General features: G+C 47.9%; 1 protein-coding gene across 2 annotated transcripts in view; it reads right to left on the bottom strand.

Annotated features, from left to right (window-relative positions):
* CBFA2T2 (CBFA2/RUNX1 partner transcriptional co-repressor 2) overlaps positions 1 to 23,939 on the bottom strand; it is a 64,235-nt gene that overhangs the window by 27,465 nt on the left and 12,831 nt on the right. Inside the window, exon 1 of one of the 2 annotated variants that reach the window (XM_074842867.1) lies at positions 13,669 to 13,927. The exons of the other annotated variant lie outside the window; for it this stretch is intronic. The gene's annotated coding sequence lies outside the window, so the exon portion shown is untranslated. Of the gene's footprint in view, positions 1 to 13,668; positions 13,928 to 23,939 lie in introns of those variants that run through there. 2 annotated transcript variants of the gene reach the window in all.

Below are 23,939 nucleotides of genomic sequence, written 5' to 3'. Positions count from 1 at the left end.
CCCAGCCTCCCACTGCAACGCCAGCATTGAAAATCCGTTCCTCTTAGTTTTCTTTAAACTCTGCCACAGCTTAGGGACTGCATTTCTGAAGGCAGGCAGGCGTTTCAGACAGGCTCCATCTCCTCCAGCCACCCGTGCACATGTGATGCTGCCCAAATGGAAGTGTCAGACACTGATGCTCGCTTCTGCCACGGTTCAGCAGCACAGCGAACGTGCAAGACACACAAGCCATCCTCTGCACTTCGACACCAGAGCCACCAGCTCTGCCTCCACTGCACACCCAGCACTGGCATATCACAGCTTTCCTCCCTGTCTTTGACGTTCCTCAGCAGCACTTTTTGACTGTAGAGGTACCCATTATAGCAACTCATAAACTCTTCTTAATTCTAATTCTTGATGTCTATTCAATACCCGCCAGTTTTAGCTGGCATAAGCCCTCTCTGGAAGAGCATCAGCCTGTTGTGCAGGGTAACATGCTGTTAATTGTGAATTAGGACCCAAGTGTTGAAAAAAGAAAACTTCAGAATGGATGCAACTGCCTTTAAAACTTTAGAATTTTGCAAGCACTGGTGTTAAACCAAAGTTGTGCTAAACTCTGCTGAAAATAATTTGTTACCAAAAATCCCACAGGTTATATAGAACAACTGAGCACTGTAATTTTGGTAGTGAAAATTTTTTTTCTTCTTGCTTAGGCTAAACACCATAAGAGTAAATAAAGCTACAACTTTTGTACCTGTAGAATTCTGGGTGACCCAAAGGGGGGAAAACCACAGTGAAACAAGCTCTAACTTTTGAAAGTGTTTTCCACCTTAACAGAGGCTTTGAGACAGTCTTTAAGATATGATTCTATCTAGCACTCATAAATCCGTTTAAAACTTGGATTGCTGGCCATTTAACAAGCAGCTCCACCCTTCTCCTGCTCTCCAGATGAAACACATACGCACTAGGCTCCATTTTGTTACCTTCCTCTCCAACCCAGCAGTATCAGAAAAGCGGCAGTAGAGCCCAGGGAGCAGTGTTTAATTGGCAGCCTCTTATTACTAATTAGCTCCGAGGGGCTCTCCACAGCTTGTAATGGTCAATAGAAATGCATCCACTGAATTAAATGGGCTTCGGAGCAGCAGAGATGCTGGAGCAGACTCCCAGGAACGACCCCGCTGCAGTCGGGGGGACCCAGGCCACCACTGCAGCTCCCCATGGAGGTGCCAGCACGGGGCCACCGCAGCCCTCGCTGGGCCTCTCCGGTTGCAGGTACGGGTCTGGAGGAGCCTCGGGGAGGCTACAGGGTTGTCTCACCCAGGGGAAGCGTTCCCAGAGGGAATGCTTTGGGCTGCTATGCAGCTTCCCTGCAGCGCACCCTGTACAAGAGCCTCTCGCGTGGATAATGCAATCAGAGGTGTCCGAGCAGGCACAACATCAGCAGTGCTCGCTGCTTCAAATCCATCAGCAAGTCTTTGGCAGAAGAGATTTAAGCCACAAATTAATCTCACCACCACTCAACAAACTCCATTTGAGAGTCTGGGACCCCATCTCTCCTCGGCTGCCCTACTCTATTCTTTAACAAAACAGTTCAGAAAAGGGGAGTCTGCAAAAAGCATTTCAGCACAGCAGTGCCATGATTTCGCAGCGCCCTTCTGCTCACCGCCGGCTGAGCCGAAGAGCTGCCGGTGCTGTACCCACAGCAAGGCCACAGCTACGACACTGCAGCAGCGCTCACCGGTGATGCAGCCCCCTTCTCCCTGCTGGGCTGCTGCAAAAAGCCCAGGTGAACGCTGCGGGTCCAGCATTCCTGTGGCTTCCCCAGGGGAGCCACATTTCCAACCTAAGTCCCTTCCAGGGGGAGTTTTGCTGGGTCCTGCAGCTTCCACGCTGTGAGTCTGGTTCATTCCTGGAAGCTGGGGGGGGGGGGGGGAAGTGATGGTTTATTCTGAGACACCAGGCTAGCGACCCTTCTTTTACACCACCTGGTGTTTTATATCCCAGCTCTTCCTTTCAGTAGGAAAAATAAAGTTGTGGAAGAGGAGGTAATTTTCTAGTCAATTCTGTAAGAAATTTAGCAGATGTCGAGAAGGATGCTGTTTCTGGGTCAGTGCAGCAAGCCCTGCTTCTTAAAGGCTTCCCACCAGCGGTCCCTCTCTGCTCACTGCAGGATGAAGCCCTGCCTGCTTGGGAGCAGTCATTTAGGGAGTTTCCTCTGAGAAAAGCATCACATCAAGCAGAAGCCTTTTCACTTCCCGGTGCATTTTTAACCCCTGACTCCAAGCAGTTAAGGGATGGTGCGAAGCCCCGGGCCACAGCACCAGGGGAGCTTGGACCCATCACCACGGCTCCTGGGCCTTCGAGTCCTGCCCACTGCTGCGCCTCTGCTCCCTGTTAGCTCCTGGGAACCAGTTTGGTCACATGCAGCACCAGTTCCTGCCAGGATGTGTACAGGTTGTTTTGTTTGTACAGATGCTCCCGTGGATCGCTAAGAGGATCTTTCGGACCAATAGGTCTCAGGTAAAACAAAATAATCCCTGTGCCCCAGACATGAGGCTCCTGGACGCAGACTGTCAGTTCACACCCATCTGCTCTCCAGCATGCTGGGGAGGAAACTCCCAAGTAGCTCATAACCACGAAGCTTTAGGGATCAAAACTGTAGGTTTTCCGCTGCCCTTCAGAGCAGAGCCCACATGAACCAGGAGGGGCATCAAGAAACACCATGAGCAACTCCAGGAGTGGGCAGAGCTGGCGTGGGCTCTGCTGCCCAGGCAGCCCCAGCAGCACCCCGCAGGGCAGTGGGAAGAGCACCCATGAATGATGAACCACAGCATAGTCTGGGCTGGCAGAAAGGTTTACTGGAGTTTTGTGTCACCAGATAACTCAGAAATGCTTCAACCACAGCAGCAAGAAGAAAACACAAACCTCCTTTGGAAGACAGCCCTTGCCTATATAAGCTTGTCTTTTTACCCGAGCATCCCTGAGATTAGATTGCACCTTCACAGGGATCCTGCCTCACTGGGTACAACAAACACAAGCATCGTCCATGACTTGGACAAGTTCTCAGTCCTGCACTACTCAGCCTGACTGAAGAGGCAGGTATAGACACTCCTTACAGAAACATAGAGCCTACATAGGGCAGAGCCATCCTGGAGCACCTCAGAAATTCATACAACACAAGGTAAAAGGGGAACAGCCTGAAAAATCATTAGAGGAGGAAACAGTCTCATTTAAAATAAGATGGATTCAAACCCACCACAAATTCCTCTTAAAATCATCCAGTAATTGAAGATTTAAGAACTTTACAGCTGGTTACTAAAGACATACAGGAGAAGGTTTAAGTCAGAAGCTTGAAAACAGCAATTTAAGAATACATCCCTCTCTCAGTCCTCCACCGTCCAAGCCCTGCTGCTTGATGATTTGGTTCCCACCACTATAAATCAACCTAAAACACCACCACTGACCTCAAAAAACAGCCAGTACTGAGCAAATCTGGATTTCTTATAGCACCATAACTGCCATTGAGCATGTGGGGATCTGAAGCTAATGAGAACTGGTACAGCAGATCTGGCGTCTAAGAGGTGAGGGTATCTGGTGAGTAGAAAATAAACCAATACAGGAATTGAAATAATAAAGTCTATGCATACAAGACAGACCCAAAATACCAGCGCCGGCAGCCCAAGCACCCCTACCAGTAACTGGTAAATAATGCCACTTAAAAAAAGGCAAGTAAAGGAGTGAAAAGATCAAGGCAGAACACATTTAATCTATAACAATCAATTAGACCGCAGAGAGGCACAAATAAATACCAAGGACACCCAAAGCTATTACCAAAAGCCCAAATCAAACTAGAAAACCCCAAAGCTGTTAAGCACAGAACAGGTACAATTCCTGACCATCTGGAGAAGGAAGCAGTCCAGAAGCTCAGTCAGAAGGGCTAGTTTAGATGAAAACAATAGTCATTTTCGCAAAAACAAAACAAAAAAATCCAACCCAAAACAAACCACGATCCAAGTTCTACCACAAACCCAAAATGAAGCAATCAAGGAAGGATACAGAAAAACAATCCCCCTTGGATCCCTGAAGTCATACTGTTTGCTCTCTTTTCCAAATACAAAGCAGAGTCCAACAGGGAGTCTCCCTTCTCTGGATGGAGGCTGAAGAGCAGGAGCTCACCCACCACCAGCCAGCTCCAGGGCTAAAGTTCCATCAAACTTTATCCTAAACTGAGCAAGTTGTCCCAGAAATCAAGGAGTAACTTAGAAAAGACCTGGGAAGTCTTTTTCATCCCTGTTATTTACAACTTTCTACAAGTGCTGAAGTCCAAACTGAGGACCACAAGCATCCCTCACCCCACAGCGGCTTTACTACTGCAGCCCTTGCACCGATGCTGGCAGTGCTGCACGCACTAACACCCACCCATCTTGCTACCCCATCAATGTACCTAAGGTAGCCAAGATTTGCTAATCACGCCATAACTCACGCTGGCTCTCTTTAGAGAGTGCGCTTCATCCACTTGGGCGCTAAGTACATTAACTGCTGCCCAGCTAATATTCATTCCCGATCAATGACACACGTAGGAGCCCTGCCAAGATGACAATTCTGCCTCTTAAAAACACTCCTCACGTCACTACACAAATTGCTCTTCCCCTTTGCTCCAAACCTGATCAGCATGTGGAAAGTTCTCCACTGTCCCACGGAGCTGAAGCACAGGAGCAATGCATTTAGAGATGGGTTTCAGAGGTGTTTAGGAGCCTATTGATGTAGATGGGCACCTACACACCCTTAGCAGCAGGGCCCCTGGTGTGGTGCTGGGGCAGCATCTCCTGCAGAGCCCAGGCATGGAGAGATGGGGGTGAACAGAAGAGCCATTAAAGCTCACTACTCCTTGGTCTCTTCAGGGAATGACCCCAGCAGAGATAGATGCAGAGCAGTAACTGTCTCTGCTGTGCCTCGCTCCTCTCTCTTATTGGCAGCAGAGGTGGAGATTTTCCATGGATAACCTCTGGAGATTCAGTGATGCACAGGGACCACAGAGTGAAGGTGCTGGCTCAGCTGCTGATGCACTTGCTTTCAAAGCATCATGCCGCAACACAGCACAAAACCCACTTTCCAACTTGTCATTCTTAGGGTTGTCCTCATCTAGTTACTAGTAACCTGCATTAGCCTGTTCACCATCAACTGGAGCACAAGGGAAAGACAAAGACTATATTAACCAAGAAGTGCAACCACCAAAATTGCAACACCAGGAAACAGAGAGCCCACCTTGCAAACAAAAAAACCCAAGTTTGTTTTAAACTGCTATTTTCCTCCCCTGGTCACAGCAAAGCCTGTGACACAGTGCCTATAAATTTCCCCTAATGATGCAGCAGCGAGGCAGAGACCCATCTGTGCTTCAGCACAGGTGAGACTTTCCACTATCATGTAAGCACAGGCTGCCTTTCAATTACACTCACCAGCCCATTAGGCAAATTAGATTTGCATACGAGAGGATAACTAGAAAGTCAAGAAATAGGCCCTGAAGTAAAATATGTTTTATAACCTACACATCCCTGGGAAGATGTGGACAGTAAGTTTGCTATTCAATCCATGGCTGCGTCTGATGGTCATGTTCTCCAGGTTTCTGCTCTCAGCACTGGTGTATTTTTAAGGATGGTCTCTCCACCACGCAGAACTGAAGCCAAAGACATCTGCTTACCCTGCATCCCCACCTCCCTAAAGGTATTCCCATTTCTGTGGGGTTTTGCATCATTTGCAGGTTCTGCCTTGCAGTATGCTTGATTACTGGTCCCACGGAATTTAAATTGATTCCGCCTGGATTTCAATAAACACACCATTAAACTACAGAATTATTTCCAGCACCTGAAGAAGGTGCACTGGCACATGGTGCCCAGCGGTATGGGATTGCACTGGTGTCCCATGTCACCAAGGACATTCGTGTGGACTAAATGGTTCTGCTCAGGTGATCCTGAAGAATTACTCTGCCTGCACGTACTTTTTTTTTCCTGGTGAGTGTATGCAAAACAGAGACAACCTAGCTCATCTCCCAGAATCCAGATGGCACTGGCAAACCTTGTCTGTGTATCAAATGTTGTTTTTTAGATCAAGTGTCCCTGGTTGACAACACAGAACTTCACGATGCTATCTTTAGAGAGGCTTCTCTGCAAAGAAACACCCTTTGAGCATACGTTACAGGGAATATGCTAATATGGCAGGGTGCTTTCAGCGGACGCAAATGTATCTGTTTCTGGGAGCTCAGATACCCCGGAACAAGCTGAGCCTGGCTGAAGATGAAAGGGTCATCCATCTCCCCTTTTAACACCAAGCCCCTACAGAAAACACGTGTCAACAAGTTAAGACTGCAGAGAAAGGTTAATGTACACCACTGGAGAGATGCAGGATGAGCTCACAGCAAAGTCCACTCGCACACAAGAATTATGGTTACCAAAACACCCTACGAAATGAGTTAGAGTAGCTGAAAACAGACAGCAAAGTCAAAGGAAAAGTCTCAGTTTCTCCTACAGGTTTAGAGACTTTTACCCTACTTTCCTGTTCATCTAAATGCAAGGGTCTGATAATAAACCAATGGTTTTCTTCCTCAAGGTCTTCATTTCCTCCTCCAGATTTCATGTAAAGATAAAAGCAGCACATGCAAAGTAACTTTTTTTTTTTTTTAAGACAGGCCATTAATAAAGAACAAAACTCTACAAAACTTTCAGTTTCACATATTCCTGAGATGGTAATGTTACCCTCAACAAAAAAATTAGTAGTAGTTGTTAAAAATAACACCATCACCCGCTGAGTTGTTTTCTATGCTCCTCAGCTCCAAACCCAAGAATCATTACCTGCCTATGAAGAAGCACGGAAATTCCCTGACCTGCACGCAGTCCCACTAAGCAGCAAAATGGCATTACAAAAGCTAGAAGACAAAGAAGGCTGCAGAAACAGAAAAGGTTAAGATCCAGCTCATCCCCAGGATCAGAAGGTGACACCAACAGCAGCGAGGTGGCTGAAATAACCCCTCACACCCGCTGCTGAAAAGAACATTTCAGAACAGTGACATCAGGTAAAGCAGCTTCTTTTGAAAAAAGAAAGTGATCCAGGAGGTAGCTCCTTCCATATTGCAGGCGCTCACAGTAAACACCATATGGTCTGTTAATTTAATTAGGGAGAAGAAACCCCCTAAGTTTGAGATTTGACTTTGAAGGGTTTAAAACAAGTATGAGGAAAATCGCTCAAGATACTCTATTAGGTCGTCTTGCTAGCTTCATCCATCCTTCTGACCTGATTTAGCGGGTGGCTCTCCCCACCCTGCACAGCACCTCTAAGGGGCTGATAATTTTTTTTAGAAGCCCACTACCAGATGTGCACAATCCACACCATTGCACCTGCACAACTGCTTCCCGGGAAGATCTGGGTGGTCCACGCAGGGCAGCCAAGCCAGCACAGGTCCGTATCAGAAAGGAGGTACATGCAGTTGATAACCCCAGTACTTCAGCTTAAACCCATCTTCTTGGATACCAACCAGAATTTTTATTTTAAATCCTTCTCACAAACTACATTGGCGGGTCCCACCCATCACGGCAGGATGGACCTCAAGGTGGAGGTCAACCTGACAAATGCCAAAGAACCAGTGCTGAGACACAAAGTCTCAGGACAAGGCCATTCCCCATCTGTAAGTAAATTTACATTTGTAATCTTGAGGTCAACCAGCCAAGCCCCAGCCACTCCCAAAGACCTCTCTATCTGAGCAAAGACTCACTGCAGCATCTACGCCTAGACCAGCAAGAGGGACTCTTTACCCAAAGGGGCTGTGTTATCTGAATAAAGTCATTCTTCATTTTGATCACATCTTCCAGGTCTTGCTCTGAGGAGAGAGGGGCACATCTAGGATCTTTTATAGCTAAAGGTTTGCATACATATATCTGTACTGCAACAGGAGACTGCAGCACCACTGTCACACTGGAGCACCCTGTCAGGTCTCAGCATGAGCTGCCCAGTGCATCACCAGCAAGGAACAAGACAGATCCTATGGAAGTGGCTGCTGGGGCACCACCAAGAATGCAAAGACACAAGACTTACTGATTATCTATGAAATAGCTGGGACTTATGGGGCTTTAATGGGCTTTCATCTTCAAGCAGCCTGGCCAGGCCCAACCAGTAGCGTGCAACACCTTGGTCATGGTGCTTCGAGGACCATCATCCCCCAGCAAGCTGCTCTCTCAGGAGCCACCAGCACAACCCTCATCAGCTGCAGTGCTGCAGCATAAGCAAAGACCTTTTGGGAGGCCCAGTGTGTTGTGAGAGAAGCCCAACGTTTCTCAATAGAGGTATATACTCCCACCAATCGACCTCCGGACATGGACAGGGCTTTGACACCAAAGTTGTTGGGACAGAGCACAGAGGAAAGCTATACCTGATGTCTCCAGTGTGGAGACAAGCTGCCACTTTCCTCCATTCCTGCCTGGCACAAAGTAGGTCAGGGCTGCGTGGGCTGGTCCCCTCGTCACAGGACACAACCCACCGGTGCTCCTCAATGGAGATGCTCTGTGCCTCTGCAGAACAGGTTCATTTTCAAGCCCTAGCTAGGGCAGAAGGAGATGCACACCCTCCCTCTCTCCTGTTATCAACTGCAGCACAGCTCACCTCAGGGCAAACCTGGGCTGCTCCATGACACTCTGTCAGCAGGAAACCCAGAGGGGATTTCAGGGGGTTTGGGGTTTCATGCAACCTGCTGCCCTGAAGATGAATCACACCAGGACAAAAATCACGTCATTCCCAGAATTTTGTAACCTCAATGGCTGCATAGTTTCCCTTTGGCTCCTCTCAACAGTTGACTACACTCACAAATTAACAACCCACTTGTTCAATTATTTTTTCCTTTTCTATCCAGACCCAGGCTGGCATCTGCATGTCCCTTTAGTAGGTGTGTCACAGCAACATGCCAGAGACCAGAGTTTCCCATTTTCTAGTAAAAAAACCCCCCACCAAATAGCCAAACATCTAAAGCCCAGCAGACTTCTTCCTGCTAGCCAGAAAACCTCCTCTCAGGACACTGCAAAGGTTTAATTTACTACCAATTGCCCTCTGGTTATTTTACATTTATGGGGTGGGGGCTGAAGAAAGGAAGAAAGCAGGGCAAGGGTGTAATTAGCTTTGCTTGTAAAATGTTCATCCCAGTTGTAATAGCAACTGGAGCCTATTGGGGGCTTAATAGATTTCAGGGTTTTGTGCCTTGTGAGTGCTGAAGTGTCTGTGTGGGGTGGGGGGAATAAAAAAGGGGAAAAAAATATTAAAAAATCAGTAAGTGGATCCTACTTCTTTCCACAACCCCATATGGAAGTAATCAAGCACAAGGGTGGCAGCTGGGGCCAATAACAGTCACCTGCAGTTGAGGGACATGGGGGTTTCGGATGGGTTTTTAATGCTAATTTCCTGGAGAAACAATGAGGGAGCGGGCGCAGAGCGGCAGCCGAGGGCGGATGAATAGGGACCAGCCGGAACAATGGCTGCACCTGGTGCCGGAGCAGCGGCACAGAGCCGGCACGCGGCAACAGCGCACGGCACATCTGTTCCCCGCACAATAACCCGCTCCCCCCAGCGCTCCACCAGCATCCTAAGTAATACCGGTCTTTAAACATTCACAGCTTGCCGCAGAGCAACAGGTCTGAGCTGTTTTGGGGCTGCAGTGTGCTCCTCCTCCCCTTGTTTGGGGCGAGCTCAGTGATGATTATCAATACTTTTGGGGCTTTCTTGGGGTTTTTTTGTGAAAGAGATGCCTTTGAAAGGGATGGCTACACAGCAACCCACCATCGGGGTGTGGCGTCCTGTTGCTGGAAGGAAAACTGACTCCTTGCTTTTTAGTTTCCATAGGACCGGCGAGTAACTGAACAGCAGATCTGTGACAGTCCTGGTTCTTCCAAATAGTCTTCTGGCCACCTGCAACTGTCCTCCTTCAATAGCACAAGTCCTGCCGCAGGGACGAAAGACAGGAGTCCTACAGCCGGGAGCGCGCCAAGGAAATTCAATACATGTTATTCTAAAGCCTTAAGCTTGGCTTATAAGAATGCCACTGCCCAGCCCAATAAAAAGGTGCGATAGTTACACTTTAAAATGCTTTGAAACCTCTGAAATCGCTATTGTCCTTTTGGACGCAAGCTGCCGACACACAAAGCAGCACTAAGGTCAAGGTCTTGACTCAGAAAATTGCTTGCAGACCCAGGAACTGAACCCAAGCCTCTAGGTACTCCACTCCAACTGCGGGATCATCGCTCGCCAGTTCTTCCCAGCTCCTGCTTTTGCTCTAAACAAAGGTTTTTCCAGCCATTCCCTGAACGCTGCATGAATTAAGACAGTCTCCATCATAAAAATAAAAGTTGAACAGGCTCCCAGAGACCTGCAGTGATGCTGCCCTCAGGGACCGCTCTGGAGTGTCTGTCGAAACACATTTCATATCCAGCTTCTAACAAGCAATCGGATATGGAAATAGTCACTAGATGCTAGGATAAAGGCAAGCTTACAATCTAGCCCAGAACAAGTGTAGATAAGCCAATCCTTATTATGGGAAAAAAACCAATAGGCAACGGATTACGACCATCTCCCGATCAGATTTAAGAACTAGCCAGCGTTGCCTTAAATCTGCTACATATGCCCAAGTCCTCAAACGACTTCATTCAGCTATCCAGCTATACTATAAACATTGCACATGCACATCAAACAAATCTCGGTTTTTGTCCAAATCCTGAAAAAACAAGAGGCCACCTGGCTTGCCCATCCCAGCGCACAATCGCGGGAGAGCGCTGCCTCCTGCAAAATGCTGCCAACGGTTACTGCATTTATGGGTCAATTTGTGGACCAGAGAGCTGGCTGCTTTGAAAACTCAGCTCCTGAAGTCAAACCACACTCTTTCCCTCTTGCCTACTTCCCTCAGTGATAACCTCTACAAGCCAAAATCCACCGTGAGTGATGCGCGACAAGCAGCAATAAAATAATTTGGGACTCCCGTTTAATCCAACAGACAAGGTAGCATTAAGAAGTGAAACCCCGCTCTCTGAGACACCAGTACTGTAAGACTAAGAGGAAGAAAACAGAAGGAAAAAAACCCCAAAAGCCTGACCCATGGTTCACGTAAGAAAAGCTCCCTTTGCTTTTGGCTTCAGCGGGTTTAAACAAGCCTCTGCAAAAACCAGCAGATGCAACTTGCAAAAATAGCAGCATCTTGGAAGTAAGCAGAGGCTGTGGCTCCAGTCCCTGGGCAGAGCAGAACCCGACTTGGCAGCACTGTTTTGGCCTTTTCACTATTAAATGGAGTCTCTGCTCTTTTCCTCGGGGCATTCCCTGTGTAACAGACTTCTCAGATTAACGATTTATTCTCCTTGCCTTTAGCAATTTTGCTCCTTCCTCAGACCCTTCAAATCCTTCACTTGGCTTATTGCACTCTCCTGTTGGCAATATTTTCTCAAACTGCCTTTGCTTTACCCCTTTTACCTTGTTTCTTAACACTGGGGTCTCTTAGTTTTGTATTATTTGCAGGTGTCTCTAACCAGTGGATGTGCTGGGGTAGGGGTACCCAGCCAGAGAGGACCCACAGTCATTTAGGTGAAGCCTAGGTAGTCCCAAAAATCAGGTGAAACATCTTCATATTAATAGTAAAAATCGCATTATCCAGAAGATAATTCTGAGAAAACGAGTCTTCACTTAGAATAATTTTGTAGAAGTGAGGTAGCCCATCCAAGTGGCCACTGGGTTTCAAGCCATCCCCTTCCCCAAAATACAACTACCACTCTCACCTAAGCACTCAGCTCCTCAGGCACCCCGAATCCATCCCCAGAATAAGGGAACCTGAGAAGAAAAAAAGTTTCCTGCAGGGCTTGAGCAAGACACCAGCAAATTAGTTGTTTAATGGCCAAATCACGCTGCCCTGATGCTGGCAAAACTTCTGTTTGCTTAATCAGAGCCCGACCTGCAAAGAGACTGCAGGAGCAGATGCTCCAACACGCTGTGCTGCGTTCTCAAACTCGGGGAGTCTTCAGGAGAGCCGCAGCAGCGGAGCACAGCTCTTTGCGTTCAGATATCATCACACCCTGTATGGCTTTGCTGGAGATTTTCTGGTTTTCATTCCTCCTTTGTGCTGGTGCACTTTGAGACGCTGAAGTCGCAGAGCATTTAGGCAGCACACGCTCCTTCTGCCTCCTCTCTGGGGACAGCGAGGGACACATAGGAGGTGTTCAGCATGTCTGTAGAAGCAGACTTATATATTTTTTATATATTATAATCCAGGGATGTTATCTCCTGCATGCTGCAAGAGAAGGAAAACCTTAAGGCGGCACATGCAGCAGCCAAACCAGACGAGGATGGAGCTGCAGCCCATGCAGCAGCACAGCACCCTGCCAGGGAGCCTGGCCTGGCTGCACCGCGCTCTCCCTGGGGAAACCCTGTCATTTGGCACGCTTAAAACTAACCCGGACAAAGCAACAGCAAAGTGCCCCAAAGGGAATCCTCCTGCACCAGACAGCCTAGCAAATATCCTTCTCTCTTTTTCCAGCTCAATAGCAAACAACCCTCAGCCACATTTTAGCTCCCCAAACTTTGAGTGCTGATTTTGGTGCGTGTCCTGTGGCTGGGCAGGATTTCTCCGGTACATAAAATGGACTGTGAGTACTGTTGCGCAGGAGCCGAGCGCTGCGGGAGGGAGAAAAAGCCGGTAATATTTTGCAGAGCACCCACCCGGGGCAGCAGCTCAGCAATCGTGCAACAGTGGGATCTTTACAACAAGCTACTCTGGAGGGTTGGAGGAGCAATTTCAACTGCTGAACCTTCCCCCCCCAAAAAAAGGGGGGGGGGGGGGGGGGGGAAGCACAGGTTTAAAATACACACGCAGGATCAGGAGGTTACAATGGAATAAGAGAAGATACAGCAGTCTGCAGCCTGACAGTGAAAATATATAGGGCAGGGAGGTCTGTTCCGGTATCACAAAATTGATCAGAGAGATTTAGATGCTGGTAGCATCAGTTGCTGCTCGAGGAGCGCAAAGACAAAAAGGGAGCAGCCTCTGCCACAATGCAGAGAAGCACTGAAAACACAGAGAAAATTAAGGAAATTTGGGAGTCGATGGAAGAAATCCACCTCTGCAGATTTACCCCCCCAGCTTCAGTATCAGCATGCAGAAATGAGAGCAAGGCTAGGCACAGCGGAAAAACACATTCTGCTAAAATACACAAAAACCTTCCTGCTTTTCCATTTCCCCAGAAAATGCTGAATCCCAGCTTTCTGCTCAAGGGGAGTGGGGGGGGTGGGGGATAAAAATAATAAAAAAAAAATAATAAACCATTCCATGGCAACATAGAGAGAGCTCTAACGCAGCTCTCCTCAGAGAGTTTAGTATTTTTTCAGCTGCAGAATCCACGCATGCAGCCGGCTCCTCTATTGAAGTTTTCCCCCAGCAGAGCCACTGCAGTCGACCGGAGGCAGGCTGGGTGGTGAAGCGCTGCGGACGGTGCCGCTCCCACCCTCTCCCTTTACCTGAGCTCAAGGTTGAGGCTCTCCCCAGCCCGCCGGCAAAACCCACGTCGCTCTTCAAACCTACTTGGCGGCACAGCAGCTAAGCATCCCCCCGAGCATCCCCCCCTGCCCCTGGATATGCTGCGCCCTACCCAGTCCCGTTTAAAAATAGACCCATCTCTTGCTTACCCTAAACAGCAAGGTTGCAACGATCCAGCTGCTGTTGAATACACCTAGTTTCTTTGAAATATAAATAAAAGCGCTCTTCCTCCTCCTCCGCTCGTGATCTTCGAGCACAGCCGGAGCCCAGCCTGCCTTCTCCTTTCATTAGCTGGACATGTGTCAGGTCCCGCACATCTGCGATTTCTCACTGCCTGGAGCCGCCTGTCCGATTCCAGGGAAACACAGATGGATCCCAGATGGGAAGGTCCTGCCAAACAGACCAGCTCTCCACCTTGCCAGAATACCCAGCTTAGAGGCACACACCCTCGGCTCCCTGCCTGCTCCCTGCCTGCGCCGCGCTGCTGCCAGGCTGCTCGCCAGCTGATGTCACCAAGCACACACCTACCAGCGCCTCGCAGCCGGGCTAACATTAACTTGTTAAATACACGTAATTTGTTTATGGCCGGCAATAACAGCGAGACGACGGCGGGGCGGCGAGAGGGAAGGAGGGCTTCGCCGACACAGGCGCTTCCACTGGAGCAACCCTCCCAAAATCGGCTTTGCTTTATGCAGCACTGGGTGTAAATCAGCCTTCGTCTTAGCCCTCAATTTTGAAATCTGGATAAGCTGTTGGGTAAACGAGCGAATTAATTTTCTGAAGGTTTCCCCATGCACGTAAATCTTCCCTGTAAACTCCCCTCCCAGCCCCAGCGCCAGAGTTTGCAGCGCTGGAAAGCTGGCATGTGTTAGCAATTAGAAGCAACAACAAGATAACAAGATACTGATGTTGCAAGGGTACCAAATGAGGACTGGAAAATTCAAAGGAAAAGCAATTAAATGTGTAACATATTACTCGGATCGAAGAGGAAGTGTTAAAGGAAAATGTAAATCCGAAACATTTTATAGGGTGAGTAAACTCAACCAGGGATCTCACAGCAGCAGGGGAGGCTCATAACAGAAACTCACTGGACACAACTACATTTGGCCATTTTCCCCCCATTAATACACAGACGTGCCAGCTCTGCCACCTACAAAGCTCTTGGTAATTTTGAATAGCTGTTCCCCGATGTGTGGTGTGAACAACAGATATTAACTGGAGGCCCCTGACTAATCCCATCAGCCCAGCACCATTCACCGCAAGCTGGGCACTGGGGAAACACGGATTTACACACAGCATTCCTCACCACACAGACAGGCGTCCCTGGCTGCCTGCGGTACTGCCTTGGGGAAGGGGCAACCACCCCTCCAGTTACTGCCCAAACCATCCTCCTCCATGCCATCCTCCTCCCAGCTCCCATAAAACCTCCCGAGGAGGAGAAGCGACATTTGCATTTTGCTTGCAGACCACGCACAGGCACATTTTAAGATCTCAGGAGGGATTCGCCACTCCAGTCCATATTCCTCTGAGCCGAGAGGCTTCAGGTCTCGATGTAATCCTTTCCAAATCTTTGCAGGCAACACTAACTCTCCCTCCAGCTACTTTTTTTGAGAACCAGCGACCTACATATCTTGCCAGGACAGCAAACTAAAAGCCTGCCATTGCCCGAGCTGTATTGCTGGTTTTTTAAAAGCCCAGAAATCACATGAGCTGCATTCTCTGCAGTTGGTATAAGCATGGCAGGATATTTACTCACTTACAGACAGCAAAATGCTTATTTTTATGAAATTCCCAGTGCTTTGGTAGGCTACTGCTAACTGCCAAGCCATGTCCATAAACTTCCTAAAAGTACTGCCCGCCAGCATCCCACCTAACCCTTCCCCCCCAGCTTCTCTGCCTCTTACTCCTAATTAGTTTAAGGTACCTCTGCTTCCCTTTGGGAGGGGAAAAGGCTTTAAAGGAAGTATTAAAAACCACTCTGTGAGCAGGCATGGCATGCATTCATGAAGACGTGGGCCATGATCTCCTCCCACGTAGTCAGGATGCTGGATGCTAACTGGGGGCAGGCATTTGGGCAGGAGACTTTGAGCTGTTGTAGGAGCACATGAAGCTGCTGCAGCCTTGGCTGGGCAAGCGCATCGCTCTGAGAACAGCGGCCCGGCTGCAGGCAGATGGGGCACAGATTTACAGCTACTCTCCCACCTCCAAACCTCACCTAAGAGCAGAAATATCATATGCTTCAGTTTAAAAAAAAGAAGAAAAGAATGACAATCAACTATCAGCGCACAGATACCTGGAGCACCCTGCAAAGCAATGCTTGGGCAGCAAAGCGCGTTGGGGACAGGCAGACGATGGAGGCAGATCTGCCAGTGCCACGTCTCTCTGTGCCCCAGTCCCCACTGGTAGGGCTGCTGGCAAGGCACGTCAATAAAACATTTGATTTCAGAAAGTTTAGCTCGCTGGGGCTCTGACACTTCTGATGAAGGTTGCGCAAAATACTGACGCTCCAATATTTCATAAACTGAGATGGAAAAATCATCTCTAAATTATACAGACAATGAAGGGAGACAAAAACCAAACAGCTCCACGAGCACCAGAATTAATAAAGTTATTTTCCTATGGACTTGCATCTCATGATTTGCTCCCTGGCGCCTCGCACTGTGAGGTCCCCAACAGGAGCCCTCCCTGGCCAGGGTCGTGCCAACAGCAGTGGCTCTCATGTGGATTCTCTGATGTCTTATAAGGAGTGAGCTTGTGTTGCAGCTTTGCTCCCAGTGGAGATGGTACCAGGCAGATGGATGCAGCCCTATGCTTAAGGCATTAAGCATTTAGCATTAGACACCACTGTTCCCCATCCAGCCCTGTCCCGACATCACCGAAGCAGCCTGAAACCAGCCAGTGAATTCAAAAGCTGACGTTGGTCTGAGCACAAGAGAGGAGGGGGATGCTGTATGACAAATACAAGATGCTCAAGAGATACAGCCTGGGAGCTGTCAGGTCTCTGGGTCAAAATCATCAGAGAAAGCCCTCTTACAAGGTACATGGGATGGCCCGGGGTTTGGGGATTTTATTTGAAACGGGTAACTAGCACTAGATGTTCCCTCACCTTCTTTTTTTAATCATATTTTAACCTAAGGACCTCAACAGCTTGTAAACGTTTCACTTTACATAAACAAAAGCTGTCCCCAACTATCACAACTGGGTACTAACTACCATTTGTCAACCCATGGCCAAATAAATCTTTTCTCTAATTTTACAACCTAAAGTGGTTTGAAACATCAAAAGCTCAGGCCACTCCAAGAATTTTAAGTATAGTTAACAACGGTTTGACTTTAAAAACCTTTCTGAAAATGTACTCACTCTTTGCCATGATACCCACAGGCCAGCTTCTACCAAAAACCCAACATCCTCAGCAAAGACATCCCTGCTTCTGGCTTAGAGAGGCAGGAATATGTCAGACCTTGTGGCTCGGTCTAGGAGTAAGGAAGATGCACGTGTGGTTTTGGGCTCTCAAGGCATAAAAACTAAAGGTGAGGTCCCCAGGGTGTCGTGAGCAGGAGCCATTGCAAAGCCTCCTTTGAAAGGCTCATGGATTGTATTTTAAACATGACCACATGCCTAAGCTCACCCAAACCATGACCTAAGCTCATGACCCTAAACTCACCCAAGCTGGGAGCCCTCCCTAAGCTCACTGCTGGCAGAGGCAGGGCCGTGGAGCCTCAGGCAAGCATCCCACCGCCAGCCCCGTCTCTCCAGCCGCGCTGATGGGGCAACTCCTGCTACTGCAGAGTGAGGCAGGAGAAAGCATCCCGCACGCCATGCCCTGCCCAGCCTCTGCAAACGGAGCAGGGGGAAGCACAGGCAACGCACTAATAGAAGACACTGAAATACATCATCTACCAACCTCAAAAACACCTCCATGTAACCAAGAGGCTAACCCGCTCCCCTGCATTAAAATAGATTTTGTAACCCAGACATCAGCATGACAGTGGAAGGAAGGAGGACTGCAGGCAGCACAGGGAAAACTGCTTTCCCCAGCTCGCTGCATTAATCTGCTTCTGCTTTCTTCTCCTGGGAATGTTCCATGGAAAGAACGATGCAAACAAAGTCTGAACACTGGGAGCTATTGATACCTGCTGCTAAGTGTGGTTTCTGAGGAAAGCGAGGAAATCTGAAGAATTTTTCCAGTTTCCAGTGGAATTTTTATGCCTATCACAGTCCATTGCCACAGCAAGCACAAGAGAACTACTTCTGATTTCTCTTCTGTTTCACCCATATTTCATGACGTGCCACAGCTTTATTTTTTTGCCTGCTGTGTTCTTACCTTGGAAAGAAGCTTCACTCATATTCACGGCAACCCTGGAAAGCCTTTGCCTTTTTAAGCTGACTACTTTCCATCGCACAGAAAAATAAATCCAAATGCCCTAAGGCAGCCAAAGCCATTTATCAGGCTAAGTGGAAACCGTAAATTCATGCTAACTGGAATCTGATGGAAACCAATTGGGATCCTCCTCCTCCTCCAGGCTCAGGTCTGGCAGGAAAGTCAAACATTTTATTGCCTTCTTTATGCCTTACTTACAAGTCAGTGGAGCCAAGAAGGGACTGCTCCCTTTGAAGCGATGCTGGTGGGGTTACAGGGAAGGCTCACTGACTTGAGTTCAAGCTCAGCAGACAGAGGCATCCCCCCCAAACAGAGAGTAGACCTCTCCATTCCTACCAAATTTATCACATTTAACAAACATCCTCTTTTCAATACATCCATTATTTAAATTAGCACATGGCAGATTATGTTAACAAGCTTAATTTGTCAAGTAAATCTAATCATATTGCCTCCTTCAGGAGTGAACATGAGCAGTTTTTGGCTTTTGTGCCATTTCAATATTAGCCAGAGAGGGGACAAAATGTATTAAAAGTTAGCCTTAACTAAGCTGGCAGCATTTACACCCAGAACAACTGTGATCAGACATTGCAAAAAAACAGTGGGAGCAAAGGCGCAACAAGGAATTAAACATAAGCTAAACAAGTTACTGAAACTTTACTTCTGGTCTCTGATTTAGGGCTGGGGGGGGGGGGGGGGGGGATGGGACACACGGGACAGGATGATGGGACACCTAAGTAAAAGCTACCTTATTCTGGCTATGGGATCACATAAGAAAAAACACCCAGGAACTGATGCCCTATTCAAAAAATCCCCCCCAAAACAACACACCAATTCCTAAATTTAACACCCTTGCTCTGATTAGAAATCCAAGTCTCTGTAGCTGTCACGGGTATTTAAAACAAACACAGAAATACGGAAAAAATGAGTAATCGTATTTGGAGAGAGTAAAACCTAGCCTGCAGAGGATTAAGTCTAGTCCAACTGCAGCTTGACAATATTTTCCAGATCAATAGCAGCACCATTTGATTACATAGAGTTGTTAAAATACATACATCCGCTCCCCTCCAACTGCAATTTTGGTGACGCTTGTCTTTAATTGCTCAGCACCCCAGGTGGGGGATCAGGAGCATTTCTGGTTTCAGAAGCTCTGCTGATAGAGCTGTCTCAGGCATCTCCCTGTTACTTTAGAAAAGCCAGTTACCTGCCTAGATCTGACATTTTTGCTTAAGTCCTTACAGGGCCATCCCCTCTAGCATGTGTTTATGATGCAGACAAGCTCTGGAAGCAGAAATCCTCCCTTTTGCAGGGGAGATGATGTGCTTTGAGAGCTGTGTCCCAGCCCTACTCTGGGCTCCCAGTACTCCCCACCACCTCCCCTATAGAAGTTTTTCAACAATTGAGAAAGCACATGTTAAAACTTATCAAAGCACGACTTGTCAGCAGAACTTGTGTTTTTGGTCTCATCCCAGAAAGGACAACATTTACAATCAAAAATATGAGCAATAAAATGCATGTGATGTATCCCAAGCCCCCTCCCTACAGCAGGGTCATTACGCCCCAGCTTGCTTCCTGCACCTCCCTCCGCTGGTGACTGCCCTCCTGCAGGCTGTCGCTTTTCCCCTGATAATGGCTTTTCCTTCTTTATCTTGGGCTCTTTTAACAGAAGCCTTTTTCCCTGCTTCATCCTGAGCTTCCCTCCCCTCCAGTCCCTGGGACTGCCACATCTGTGAGCGCTGCTGGGTCTCTGGTCCTTGCCCAGCCCTTCAGAGGAGATGGCACCTCCCTACGTCTTGGCATCAGACAGCCACCAAAGGAGGTTTATTTTCTCCTTAATTAGTTGTCACTAACCTGGTAACCTTGACTAAAAACATCCAAATTTCTCACCCAAACCACAGCCTCCTTTTAACACACTTAAAATCCTCGGTTGTTTTGTTCATTTCACCCAGTAAACCCACCAGTTCAGGATTTTAAGCAGGGCTTTCAAGTAGCACCCCAGTTTGTTGGTTTTGCAGGTTCAGCAGTGAACAGGGCTCCCTCCCTTCCAGCCTCATTGAACAACAACCGCAACAACTTATGTTTTAAACAGGTTTTTTTGGGGGGATGTTTTTATTTTTCTTTGCAAAGCCCATCCTTGCCAGCTCCCTCTCCTGCTGTCGCTGGCCCTTTGGACCTAACAAATGGTGGGTTTGGGGAAAGAAAAAAAAAAAGAAACAACCCAGCGCAGCCCTTTGCGCCTGGCCCGGCATTCCAACTCTCCGCTCCCGGCTCCACCAAGTCTGATTTAGTAGCACTGCTGGGAGCTATTAGTTTACGAAAGAACCAGCACGCCCACCCAAGCGCAGACGACTGCGAGAGGCTCCTCTTACACCGCTGCCATGTGCCTTTCATTCTGCCCGGAGAAGTCGGAAAGGTTGCGGTTTCTCTAAGGGCGGGAAGCCAAGGAGAAACCAGCACAGCGGTGAGCGAGGAGAGCGCCGAGGTCAGGCTGAGAAGGGCTGGATTTCATCCACACCCCTGTGCTTCCACATGAGAAAGTATTAATTAATGGGATGCTTATTGAGAGAGTTCAGCCTCCATCCAGATCTTCCTTTTATCCTGCCTGTTGCTCCTCATTTCCATGTCCTGTAACCACTCCTTTCTTTCTGTATCCTTCCTCCCTTTCCACTACCACGCTTTTAATGTCTTTTTTCACCTTATTGCTGCTTACCTTCTCCACTCTCTGCTTCCACCATCTTCCAGGCTCTCACCTGCCTCCATCCCTTCCCTGATACCACAAGGAAGCCCCAGCATCCCCAAAAGTTGATCAACATGGTCATGCCCAACCATTTTAAGCCCACATCATCTGCCAAGCTCCACCATCTACTGGGGGTCTGCTACCTACCCAGAAATAAAGCATGCATCAGCCTCCAGCGTAGGGAACCAGGCAGCTATTCTCTGCACGCTGCTGCCTCTTCCCCCAGTGAGCTGTGGGCACACTTGTCTTGGCATCAGGAGAAGGAAGGTAAAACATTCAGCTTGCTAGCTGCAGCTTCATCTCGCAGTGGCATTAAAAGGCAGAGAGAGCAGCCTGGGGCTGGCGGATGCCCCCAGCTCCGGGGTCCAGCCCCCAGCCCCGCGTGGGATGAGGCTTATGAGCTGCCGCTGTATGAAATGCAGAAGAGCGAAGCATTAACTGTGAAAAGGAAAACCAACAACTAGTGTGGGCTATGTGTCCCAGCAGATCTCCTCTCAGAGGTAGCAATAACAGCAAGATTAAGTGACATGGGTGGTAACATGCGAAGTCTTCTAATAGCCGCCTAAATTTGGCCAGCTTGTTACCCAAAACTGCCCTTTTTGGATGTAGGATAGAGTTAACTCCACAAAACTGAAGTTCTGTGGTGGAAGAGGCAGGGGAGAAAGGAAAAGAGAAAACAAGCAATGAAGCATCATTTTATAGTCATTAGAGTTTTGAGATTCTCCAACTGGCTTTTATTAGGATTGCTTCCGTATTTGAGTGTCTAAAGAAAAGGGGGAAAAAAATAAAGGGAAAGACTGGCTTCCAGAGGTGCAGAGCAATCAGCAGGTTCCCTCCTGTGCCTCTGTGCTTCCACTGCCCTTGGGGTGCTTGGCTGCAGCTCAAGGAGGACCAGGCACAGCAAAAGAGGACCTGAAATTTTATTACCTCCATCTTCTGCCGGAAGCAGAGCCTATTTGCAGATTTACAGCTGGTGTCAACAGGAAGTTCATGTTTACAAGGTTCCAGGAAAAAAAGCCAGCATTCCTGTCCTATGCAATAGCTCGGTGGGAACACTGTCTCACGTGGGAGTTCTTAGATTGGTATGCTAGACAGGAATGAGTTTTAGCCATGTAAAACATCCAGACAAAAAGATAAAGCTATGAAAAAAAATTGAAGGCCAGAAGGAAAACAGTAATTCAGCAATTTGGTGGAAAATACACAGCAAGACAGCATAGCCATGTCTGGAAAAATACTTTTGTAGCATCTGGGATTCACACTTCAAAGAAACAGAAGAATTTTAAGAGGATGAAAAACTATATTCAGGCGCTAACATGAATTTTTCTCCCCTAGTCCAAATCCCTTGTCACTCCTCCAAGGGTCAGCAGCCAAGCTCAGCCCACAGTCACACTGGAGCGGCCCCTTCCCTCCCAACAAGCGCACACATGGGACCACAGTGGTGTCTGGGGCTACTGCTGGAGGCACCAGGACCTGCCAGGATCCACCTTTCCCCCAAGCTCAACCCCAGATCAAGCCCCCTCTTCTCTGAAGCCACCAGAGAGGTTTGAGGGATGGTGAAACCACAGCCCATAACCAGAAAGTGTGGGCAGCAGCAGCTCGCTTTAACCCCGACGCCGGGCCGTGCCAGCAGCAGAGCAGATCTCTGGCAGCGGTGCCACCTCGAATCCTCCCTGAAAGGGAAGCGCAGAAAGCGGGTTTGCACAAAGGCTCCAGCACCCTGCACATCTCTGCAGACTGTGTTAGTGCAGCAGCTGGTACGCTGCAAATTCACACCCGAATTTCACAGCAATTTCCCCGTGCAGAAAAGTGACATTGTCAGAGTAAAACTTAGAAGGCTAAACCTCAGGCTGAGGACACCATTTATTGCCTTTAGGAAGCAGGAGGCCTGGGCAGAAACAGCCCCATCCTGGGAAACCGGGACTTAAAATCTTCTCCTTCCATACAGTTATTAGAACTCCAAACCAAACAAAAAACCCAACCCCATCTCAAAAATTACACAAAACAAGGAGATATCAGGATAGCCAAAGATCAAGCAGCCAGCATTCTACCAGGATGCCAAAGAACCGTATTCAAATCAGTAAATATTTATTTAGGCCATGTTGTACACTTCAGTAAACACAATTACAGAGTGCCTAGGGTGGCTTCTGATCTCCTGAGCACGTATTGGTCCCAAGGAAAGTTTTTGTCTTGGAAAATGGACGTTTCCATCAGAAGAATGATCCAATCAAGAGATTCTTCCAAAACAAACTCATTCAACAAAACAACAGGTACAGAAAATCAAGTCTCAAAAAAAAAATACAGATAGCTTCTCCCTAGAGAACAGCTGAAGAAAACCAGGACAAAGCACACAACCCACCCACCTTAAAAACCTACAGGATTTAACATGCAGAAGCTCAAGACCAACCCAGCTAAAGAGCCCATAATTGCTGGAGGCATCAACTCCCTCCAACACCACCATGTCTGTACACAAGACCTTCAGCCATAGGCGCCCCCAGCACAGATTTAGGATGACCCGCCTCACTCAGAGGTGCACATCTCCACCCACTCCCTAGGCATTTGAGCTCTTTCCATATCAACCCAGCAACACTAACAACAATATTCCTGATGGACTCAGAGAGATGGGGAGGAAAGAATCATGCAAAGTTCCAAGAACTTATTTTTCCATCTGAAGTGCTTAGGAGGAAACACACCATTACCAAGGAGCTGCCTGCCTTGGATCCAAGCATTTTACATCCAGGTGACACCATTCCTATGCAAGGGGACAGGCACCATCAGATCCCTTTATCGTTTCCATGTAGGAGAAAGGGGGAACCGCTCATGCTTTGTGCTCCTGCCAACCTCTCTGTGGCAGTAGAGCGAGCTTCGTGGTCTGCTTTGTGCATGTCTAGCACGCCCTGCCTCCACCTGCTCCCACAGACCTGGGAACATGCTGAAAAACACTTGAGATGGTACAAAGAGAAGATTTTTCAATAGACTGAAAGGTGTTTGGTGAGAGCATCATATCAAATAAGTCAGAGGTCTTCCACCCCACACACCAGACATATACATTCAGACAACTGCTAAAAGCTAGAATAAGTAAAATGTCTGTATGTTGAAGTTAATTAACATGCATACGAGGGAAAGAGGAAGAGGCCAAACATTACCTTCAATCTAAAACTCAGATACACTAAACTTGAAACTTCAACAGCTGTCAAAGTCTTGCTTTTCTACACAAGTTATTAAAAAAATAGATCTCAGGAGAAAGAATAAGAAAGAAACCCTTAATTTAAAAAAAAAGTTAAAAACCTGGAGTAGGAGATGAAAAA

The sequence above is a fragment of the Strix aluco genome, chromosome 17, assembly GCF_031877795.1.
Source record: "Strix aluco isolate bStrAlu1 chromosome 17, bStrAlu1.hap1, whole genome shotgun sequence".
Taxonomy (NCBI): Eukaryota; Metazoa; Chordata; class Aves; order Strigiformes; family Strigidae; genus Strix; species Strix aluco.
This window is presented reverse-complemented; position numbering and strand designations above follow the sequence as displayed.